We start from the raw sequence: 10,747 nt of genomic DNA, 5'->3' as shown, positions 1-10,747 counted from the left end.
GCAGATAATGGTGTACTAGTTAACTCCAGACTATGCAGAATGAACTGATAAGGGACTGGTCAAAGGGACATGTCAGCTGGCTTAGTAGCAATTTATAGGACCTTGAGCTATATGCAGATAGTATCTCTCTGCTCCTGTGAAATGGTCAAAGAATGACTGCATTATGCAGAACTAAGCTAAAATATATTCTGCCTTGAGATGCACACCATATAGCAGATTGATTTTTTTGTTTTTGTGACAACTCTCACTAGTGATGGGCTGAAATCTATCTTGTACTCTGTTCTGATCTGCTGGAGTTGTGACGTTCTCTAAAATGTGTCTTCTGACCCACCTGTTTTTGTATTAGTGGTTGAAGAACTCCAAGGCATGTTTTGTTATATGTACAGGATTACCAGAATAGTGTTGCAAGTGACTTCTTATAAAATAACATATCTAAGTCTTCCTTATTGAACTAATAAACACAGATTTGCTTCTTGTTTTTACGCTTTGTTAAATGTTAAAGTGGCATATGGGGACTTGGTTGCTATTTGAAGACTATTAGACATGTATTTCTAATATTGTTTTCTTGTAACAAAATAGATCACAATGCTGCAATGTTTAGTTTGAATTTCTTCATTAATTTTATCTTAATCTGTGTGTAAGACCTAATACCCCCAATGAGCTGTTTTTTAATAACATGACAAAAAGACTCCATCAAAGTTGTTTTGAAATACTGTAATAAATATTAAAGAACTAAGATTTATACCCATCTTCCAGCATATAATGATTAAACTCTTAAATGAGTGTTTTATAACTCGTATTTCCAAACTTGCTGGGTGAGTGAAGTTTGATTTACTGTTTTGGTGGATTTCTTTTTTAGATGAATTGGCAAACAAATCTTGGAGGAGACCAAGATACACACTTGTGCTAGCACTGCCCATCTTTCTATCAGAGTAATGTCTGTACAGTCACTATTTACATGGAATACCAGGTTTCCAAAAATCGCTCCTCATGCCTGGTAATTTCTAGAAAACATTTTCGGGAGATGATGGAGGTGGGGAAAGGAAACTAAAGCTATATTTTCCTTCTATGTAGATGTGCTGAGGAGAGGCTGCTACTGCTTAGTTTTCTTACAGTGAAAGCACTGCTGTTCTAACAGACCCCTGAAGAGCAAACATTCTCTACTTCAGTAATTCCTTATCTACATAGTGGATTATTTTTCCACATCTTATGTGGCCAGGCCTGACTTTTGTAGTCAGCCCTCTTTTGCCCCATGAAGCCTTATTTAACCAGCAAACAAAAGAATAGGTAGACATTCAGAAATAGGTCAGCAACACTCTCTCTCTTCTTAAAGGTGAGTAGTGATGCATAAAATTTTTATCTCCATCATAATATACACGCCTGGCTAACCCACAGGCAAGAGAAGGAGCAACTTTAGTTTCACAAGTCCTTTGACCTACTTCTCTCCACCTCAATGTTGTTAACAGCTGAAGGGGAACTTATCCTTTCAGAGGGGTAGTCCTGATTCATCCTATAGGTTTGTATGCATGTGTAATAAGTTAAAATACCTCCAAATTATTCTCAAATTCACTACCTTGTACAAAACCCTTTGGTTGCTCAAAACCACAGAGCCTAATGTAGCACTTTTAGTTGCTCCTCTTTAATAACTAGAGGCTTCTCCCTAAGGCTAATTCATTTTATATAAAATGAATTAGTTTGTCTCTGTGCCCAAACCATGCTTGGAAAAACTCAAACCCACTCTCTGTGTTTTAGGTCAGGAATAAGTGGGTAGAGAAAATGGAACAATCAGTATGAATGGGTGTCTACGGATACTGAGGTAAATTGGTTTGAGTCTCGTTTCAGAGGTTTAACTAAGGTATTAGAGCCCTCTGCTAGATGAAACTCTAACTTTAGGAGTTTCCTGAAAACTCAGCGCTCGCTGTCTGTATTACATAGCGTACATGACACCTTCACTTTATAAAATAGTGGCTAAAATCAGTTCACAAAGTAGGATTAATGTTTTTATTGGGACGGATGCTTTCTAGACATATATGAAGACCAAGCTCCGGTGCTGAAGCATTTACAAACTTATCTAGATAATATCTAAATAGGGAAGTGTAAGAGAGAACAAATAAAACAATACTGTTCATTAGTGAACCTAAGCAAGGCATGTTTTAGAGTTAACTGGCCTCCTGGAAGAAAGGTGTTATTGAGAGCAATTTAGATGAGAAGGTGGAGGTATAGAGGGCAGTAAATTAGACCTAGTTTAAAAATCATTGAAAGGAGTTTGAATGGTGTGGGGAGATTATTTTGGACAGCTCTGGGGTAGAAAGGTGGATGTCTGGGCGGCCAGAGCTGGCTACCTGTAATAGAAGTGTTAGGAAAAGTGACCAAGAAAAATACTTGAAAAGATGGGCAGGGGAGAAATCAGCAAGAATTTGTAGATGCCATGTTATCCTTAAAAAATCAGTTTCCCATTGCAAAGATTATCAGATGTAGCAAACTTTTCACAAGACTGAAAATTCTCTAATATGGAGAGCACCAGTGGTAGCTCAAAAGTGGCTTCAAGGTGTGTGCACCCATCAATTTTCTTAAAGTAGCAGCAGAGAATTTTAATGTAGCTTTAGTATTATTAAGAAAAAAGTTAACTACTCTTCTGGCTGGGAAAACAAACAAAGCCCCCTAAGGCACTAGTCTATAAGTCATTCCCTTATGAGAGCCAAATTGAATTTTAAATTTTGGTCTGTAAGCCATGCCTATACCATTAGAGCCATATACTACCCTTTCTTCACAATATAGAGGGCTGTTACCAATGAGATTTGGACATGTACTACTTCAAGGTACAAATATTGTAATAACTAAAATGTCAGTAAAATTTCCTGTTTGTCAGCATTACTGAGTGAGGGGGAAATGGTATCAACCACCTTTAGGAGCACTGCTGTATAAATATTTAAATAGTCATTGTGTCAGAGAGAATAACTCTACAGCCTGACAGGTCACCCCTGGCAGGTGGTGAGACAGGCCAGGTCCAGTCCCCCTACTCCAGTGATTCTATTTACTTGTACACATTGGAACAGCTTCAACAGGGGACACTGTGCATCAGAATAGCCCATAGTTCAGTGATTAGAACACTCAACTGAGATGGGTGGGAGACCCATGTTCTTCAAACCCTTTCTCCCCAGCAGCAGGCAGAGGGAGAAATTGAATCTGGGTCTCCTACAATCCAGATGAGTGCTCTAACCACTGAGCTAAAAGTTATGAGAGGTGGCAGCAGCACCCCTGCCTCCTCTGGCAGCCAGCTTGTGAGTGAGACCCAGGCCTGAAAGCAGCTTCTGAGCACACCTACTGGACTGGGTCTCACAGGTGAGCTAGGTGCTCCTTGGTCTATCTTGCCTGGGTTTGTGGATAACACAAGGACTTAGGTATGAGATAGACATCTGGATGCCCAGAATGAGTCAGCAGCGCACATGCCCAGGGGCAGAAACTTAGGGTATCTCAACACAGGAATCAAAAAACAATGGTAGAGTCTCATAGCCCAGGTCTGCAGACTTGGTTCATGCTATGGTGCTGAAAATAGCTGTGTAGAGGTTTGAGCTCAGGCTGTGAACTCCATCCCCCTCTGAGGCTTCTGAGCCTGAACATCTTCACAGCTATTTTGAGTGCCATAGCGAGGCCGAGACTCGCTGCTCAGGTTTTCTGCTTTCTGTGTAGATGTAGTCATAGGTACCTAGGGAACTTTTACAGTAGAAATTTAGGTGCTGAGTGAGTTTACGCATCTACAGTGGTATGCAGCAGCTGCATGGGGTTTTGTTGATCACAGTGGTGCCTAAAACTAGGACTTAGGTGTGTAGGTACCTCTGTGGATCTGGGCCTTACTGGGGTTAGCCTTCACTGGAGGCGTTTCCAGGTTCCTGTAAATGATTCACATGTTAGGTAGGGCTTGCTAAGCAGATGGCCTGGAGACAGCAACCAGTAGAAAGCAGAAGCAACAGCTATACACAGCCATTCAGTTAACCAGCTATGGACATATTCCTACACCCACATATCTCCATATCCCCCCACATCTTTTTCCCTTGGTTTCTCTTACCTATCCTCTACCAGTCCCTCCATCACCCCTCCATTATCACTAGTTCTATTCAGACTCTCCCCTAAGCCCAGCTGCCCTGGTTCTTGCCCTCGATATCCTTGCAGCTGCTCCTAAAATACTCTTTGGCACTCACTTACCAACAGCAGCTGCCATGTTTTGTGCTGTTCCTTGTCCTACCCCTGGCCCTGCTTGGAGAAAAAAGTGTATTGACTTGAAGCTGAAGTTTATGATCCTATACAAATTTGATGATGAGCCAATTTGCATAAAATGTCACATGCAGCTGCATGAAGCTTGGCAGTGATAAGTGATATTTACAATGCTGGTTCTAGCTAGAACCAGCATTGTAAATACCTCTCATGAACTCTAGATGCCTCAGAGCCTGGCCTTTTTCTGTAACTACTTCTTTTAGATAAAGACACTTCTCTAGGCTGCTGCCTGCTGAAAGTGGAGACTTCCTATTCTCTCTTACCTTTCTCCCTGTGGTGGTCATATTAACTCGTGCTGTCCTCCACTCCTCTCCTAAGGAGGCAGCAGGTGCTATACTGCTCTCCCAGGCCTTACCTAGATTACGATAAAATCATGAGTGAAAGTGGGCTGGTACGGTGTACTGGTAAGGAATGGCTCCCAGGACCGGCCTGTACACAGCCGATGTTAAACACTGCTGTGGCAGCGTGTCGCTGCCTCTTTTGCCCCCGCCCTCCGACTGCTGCCGCTGCTGCAGCCATCACCAGGGGCAAAAGGGGTAGCTTCCCAGGGTCCTGGTGAGTTAAAAGGGCCTATGGCTCCCGGCCACAGCTTCCATTACTGTGGCAGCAGCTGGAGCCCCAGGCCCTTTAAATTGCCACTGGAGCCCTGGGTGGTGCGGGCTGGGCACTGTGGAAGGTCTGGCTGAGGGGGCTGACTTCAGTCTCACCCCTTATGGGGGCCCAGAATTGGACCCCTATACCAGTAAGTCTTTTATGTTACTTTCACCCCTGGATAAAACATGTTGCTAATGTAAGGGGACTGTTATCCCCTTACTAACATTCAGTGGGGTGTTTTGGTTGCTAGCTCCCAGCACTAAAAGGGGAGGGATTGATTGACAGTCCCCAGGAACAATGGCGATAGGCCAATGCTCCAGGTCAGCCTGATTGACAGGGCAGGCAGGCTAATCAAAGAGACAGAAAGCCAGGGTGGGTCCTGTTCTCCGCCTGGGCTGAAATTGCCTGGGTCAGACAGAGTGGGGCTGAGCTAAGCTTCTGGGAGCAGGGCTGCAGCCCCAAAGCCAGAGCACAGCCCAGAGAGAGCAGACCTGCCCTGGGAGGGGAGCTGCAGCAACCAGAGCCAGAGGGGCTAGACAAGCAGCCCAGGAAGCAGGTGAGAGCTGAGAGAGAGACACACACACAGAAGCAGCCTGCAGAGCAGACCTGTCCTGGGAGCAGAGCTGTAGCAACTGGAGCCAGGGAGGCCAGAGAAGCAGCCCAGGGAGCTGAAGGCAGAGCAGCAGCAGCAGCTGTGCTGGGGCTGAGTGGAGCTGGGGCTGGAGCAGTCCAGAGCTGGGTGCGGTGAGCAGCTGGGGAGAGCAAGGGGGACCCTGGGCAGTGGGCCCAGCACAGTGAGATGCCTCAGCAGGCCAGACTTGGAGCGGGATCATAACCCTGACAGAGCGGGGGTGATACTGGGGAGAAGGGTCCTGCCACCTAGAGCCTGAGAGTGTGTGGCCACTGCCAAAGCAAGTGTCCAACCTGCAGTGTCCCTGCAGCACAGCCAGGGCCTGAGAAGGAGGCCTGGGACCTACAAGGAACAGACTGTGAAGTGCCCTGATGTCCAGAGACACTGTTTGTGATGGTCTCTGCCACAGAGCAGGGTGATGTGTTTTCCTTTAACCTTTCCCATTTTTCCTTATTCTTTTTTAAAATTAATTGTTAATTAAATAACTTGTATTTGCTTTAAATTGTATGATGTGATCAATGGGTCAGGGAGGTGTGCAGTGCAAAGAGAGTACCCCAGAGTGGGGACACCCTAGCCCCTGTCCTGGGTGACCACAGCAACGCTGGGGGTTGAGCCCACACCCCCCAGGAATCCTGGGCCCAGCCTGTTCGGGTTACGAGGACTCTGCCAGACAGGAGAGTGAAAAGGGAGTCCTCAAGGGCAGGGAGGCCTCTGGGTAAAGGAAGTGGGAGTGAGGACTCAGATCCTTTTGCTAGCACACTTCACTGGGGTAGTGCAGAAGCCAGGAAACTTCCCCACAATAGCGGGACCATTCCCCTGCTTACACCAGCACATGTTAGAAAGAGTCTAGTGTAGACAAGGCACACTGCTAAACTGATGGCATTAAAACCTGTAAGGTAGTTGTATTAATTTAATTTGATTATATGGGCCCAGAGAGTCAAAGGTGTTACCATGACCCTGCAACTATCCAACATTAAACAGTTTTAAACAAGGGTTGGGGTGTGGTATACAGAGATATCAGCCTGCTTAATACTGTGGCAAACATATCATTAAAAATCTTTTAAACCCCTTATTGAAAATACAAAAAAGGGAAAACAGTTAGAGCATTTCAAATGTAAAGTATTAAATAAGGCTTTCATTTTAACAGGCCTTGTTCCTTTTCTCTCGAGCTGAAGAGAGTTTTTAGAGGGAACCCAGTCTATCTGACAGTCTCTTGGATGGCTTTAAAGATGGTTCTAACAACAGGTGAAGGACTGTATCAACCTACACACAAAGGTACCTTTTAGTTCATGCCAGCAGGTTTACACAGCATCTTTAGAGTGTTACATGTTAGAGTTCTTGCAATTCACCCCCCCATCTGCAGTGCCCCTTCCTCCAGAAATCCGCCACCCCTTAGGCAGCTGCCACCTTGTTCAACTGCGTGTAGGTAGGGCAGCCTCTGGGTCTGAGGGAGGCAGCAAACTAGGAGAATTCCACTAGTCTTGCTATTAGAATCCTGGAGTAAGAATCCTGCACAGATGCTAGCTTTAGGGAATGAAACACTCAACAGGGCAAGAAAACATGTACTTTTATTGGTGACATGAGAAAAAGAATTGATTTAAATACTTTACCTTTGGTATGGCCATAAGTCTGTGCTACATTTCAAAGAACTTGGTGTGAACTTACTTAAACCTCTTCAACCCAGTATCAGACATTACATTATAAATTGACTGGATAATTTAAAAAAATAGATTTGGGACATGTGAGCCAAGAACTTCTGGATGCCAAGTGGTAGAGGGCACAGCGGTAGATAGGGGTACAGGGATCCCCTGAGTTCACCAAAAGAACATCTTGTAAGGTCTCTACTTAAAGTCTGTGTCACACTGGTCATCATAATCATTGCAAAATATACGTAGGGGTGTTGTGAAAGGAATTATGTATATCTATTGTGACAGGACAAGGCCAGATGGCTATAGAGAACTAGTGGGAGATAGATAGATTAGCCCCTGGCTAAACAAATCCCTGGTACCAGGATAAGTAAATGGCAGCTGCTCCAGGTCAATTAAGATACCTAGGGCCAATTAAGAGCTTTCCAGAGGGCAGAGAGGATGCTAGGTTGATTGGGACACCTGAAACCAATCAGGCTGGCTGAAACTAATTAAAAGCCTCCCAGCCACACAGGTGGGTGTGCATGTCAGGAGCTGTGAGAGGAAATTGTGCTGTTGGAGAGATTGGGCTGTACACACCATACTAGACATAAGGAAGGAGACCCTGAGGTAAGGGTGAAGTAAAGGTTTGGGAAGTGGGGGCTGCTGTGGGGAAGTAGCCCAGGGAATTGTACATGTCCTGTTCCTTAAAGGTCAGCTACCATAACTGATACTATTAGGGTTCCTGGGCTGGAGCCTGGAGTAGAGGGTGGGTCTCAGCTCTCTTCCCTTTATCCTCTGATTAATCACTGAGACTGGGAAACAACAAGTTTCCATGTCAGTGTGTTGCTCTTTTTTAAGACTTCTAAAAGCATGCTCCACACCTTGTCCCACTCAGACTTTGGAAGGCACTTCAGATTTTTAAACCATGGGTTGAGTGCTGTAACTATTTTTAGAAATCTCACATCAGTACTTTCTTTGCGTTTTGTCAAATCTGCTGTGACAGTGTTCTTAAAACGACATGTGTTGGGTCTTCATCCAAGATGGTTATAACATGAAATATATGCAGAATGTGGATAAAACAGCAGGAGATGTACAATTCTCCCCTCCAAGGACTACAATTACACTAAACTGCTACATTATTACTTTTTTTTTTTTTTTTTTTAAACAAGCATCCTCAGCATGGAAGCATGTCCTCTAGAATGGTGGCCAAAGCATAGAAGGGGCATATGAATGTTTAGTATATCTGGCACATAAAAACCTTCCAAAAATATTTAATAAATTTCAGTATTCTACTGTTATAAGTGTGATTAATCACAATTAATTTTTTTTGAGTTAACTGCAATTAATTGACAGCCCTAATTTAAACCAAATATGAGCTTTTCCTAGTTCTCCCAGCATTCCATGAACCAATTCAGACTGATTTAAGCATAAAGTAAGGTTCGACTGTGGAACTTCTGTTTGTTTTTTTTGTTAAGTTTTTTTTTTTTTTTTTTAATTGTATGGCAATATGGATCCTAGTGTTTGTTTTCTGTGACACATATTTTCAAAAACAGGATATATATTTGATTACTACTGGTTTGCATTTGGTGCCCATGACTGGGAAATGCCAAACAAATGTCATTTGTGCTCAAATTACAAGTTTTTCCAAGGCAAAATTGTGGGTTCAGATATAAAGGGGCCTGATTCTCTGTTGAATTACTCTGCTTTTACAGGGGTGTAATTCCATTCATTTAGTTCCTGTAGAGTTACACCAGCTTGAAACTGAAGTAACACAATGGTGACTCAAGAACTTGGGTGCGAACCTTTTGAAAATTCAGCCAATTGAGCATAAACTCACCTGCCACAGAGGCCCATGAGTATTTGTGAAATTACTAAGGAAAAGTGGTAATTCTCATTATTAGCTCTCTGACATTAAGCAGACTGAAACTGTCTCATTGTGCACCTTTGTTCATAATCCTGCTCTAGGAGAGAAGTGTATAATCCTTGATCATAAATCACCTGATACCATTTCAAATTTGCAGACTCAAAACTTAATCCCTGTGAAGTTTGAGATCAGTGTAAATTACTATTTTGAAAACTTAAATGCTTTGTTTGAAGTTTGTAGAGAATATTAATATTGTAAAACAAGTATATTACATGTATCGCCAATGAGCTTTTTGACTAAATGCCATGTGCTTTGGAAGTGCCTTGCTACTTAGTTTACTGTTTAGTGTATATAAAAGCTGAGTTATGTGGTGTGTTTGGTGGGTTTTTTTGTTATATTGATGAGATGTGTACGTATTACTAACGTGAAATCTCATAATTGCTGTGGCACAGATTTTCAGTTAGATAAAATGTACTGGAAAAATGTTAAGTTTTGAATATGGGTAATTTTGTGTGTGACATAACCATAGTTTCCAAAAATCAATCTCTCTCTCTCTCTCTCATGTGTCACAATTACCAGTGTGAGATCATTTCTCCAGGGCTCCTGTAATGTAAAATTTAGCAGTATGTCACTGGTAATTACTGGGGAGAAGAGAAAACACTAGTTAATATGGGCTGAAGCTGTTTCCTAGAAGACAAAACATGACAAACACATACAAAATGGGAAAGAAAAGAACAGCAAACCATAGCAAATAAAGTTTTTTCTTCTCTGGTGTTGACTTTCACTTGCAACTTCTCTGCTGGAAAAATGCAGGCACAGCCTTTCAGCCTTGCCAAAACCTTGCAAACTTGTTCCAGCAAGGGGCTGTGTAGGGCAATGTTTTGCTTGGCTTTCTGGTCACAGGCTCACTGCAGTATTCTAAAATATGTAGTGTTGGCTAACTGAGCCAGACTTTCTTTAGACAGAAAGAAAAAGGAGCGGGATAAGAAGTAGTAGAAATCAGATGTGGGGGGTGGGGGAGGGGAGTGGAGAACAAAATCTCACATTCCAGCTAGCATAGGTGACTAGTGAAAATGTTCTTTGAGGGACTGAACAAAACTTAATAGCAACTATACTCAGGTGCATGTTTTGACATTCAGAAGTGTGTGATTCCAACAGCAGTGGTTTTGGTATATTATAGTGTATATATTGAAGCTGCAACATTGTTTGTTTACTGTATACAACATCTGGCCACCAGCCAGTGGCCAATCTGTTTATCTTGTGTTTAGTCCACTTATATTGGTAATAAAAAGACATCGAGAACACCAAATAAAAACCTTGCTCTTATCTTCTGATTCCAGTAGAAGTTGTGTTTTCCCTTGGAAGCATACATTTTTCACAGCTTCTGAAGAATCAATGTTTTTAGTGATAGCCAAAGCCGAAAACCTTTCTTGGCTCGTTGTTCTCAAGTATGTTTTAATTCGATGCATCGCTGAGAAGGATGTTTTGAGACTTCATTGAGCCAACATACAGTGAAGAGCTAACTGAACCAGTTACAGAAACTGGGGTACTCTGAGGCTGTTAGCTTGGATCTCAGACAGGGGTGAAAGTAACTTACAGGACTTACTGGTACTGTGGAGTCCTGAGGGGGAGTGTGGCCTCCACCAGAAGAGGTGTGACCTCAACCGGAAGAGGCAGGGCCCCTCAAGATTTAAAGGCTCTGGTGCACTGGCTGGGAGCCTTTAAAGGCCCTGGTGCACCGACAAGGCCTTTAAATCA

The sequence above is a fragment of the Chelonoidis abingdonii genome, chromosome 6, assembly GCF_003597395.2.
Source record: "Chelonoidis abingdonii isolate Lonesome George chromosome 6, CheloAbing_2.0, whole genome shotgun sequence".
Lineage (NCBI taxonomy): Eukaryota > Metazoa > Chordata > Testudines > Testudinidae > Chelonoidis > Chelonoidis abingdonii.
Note: the sequence above shows the minus strand (reverse complement) of the source record.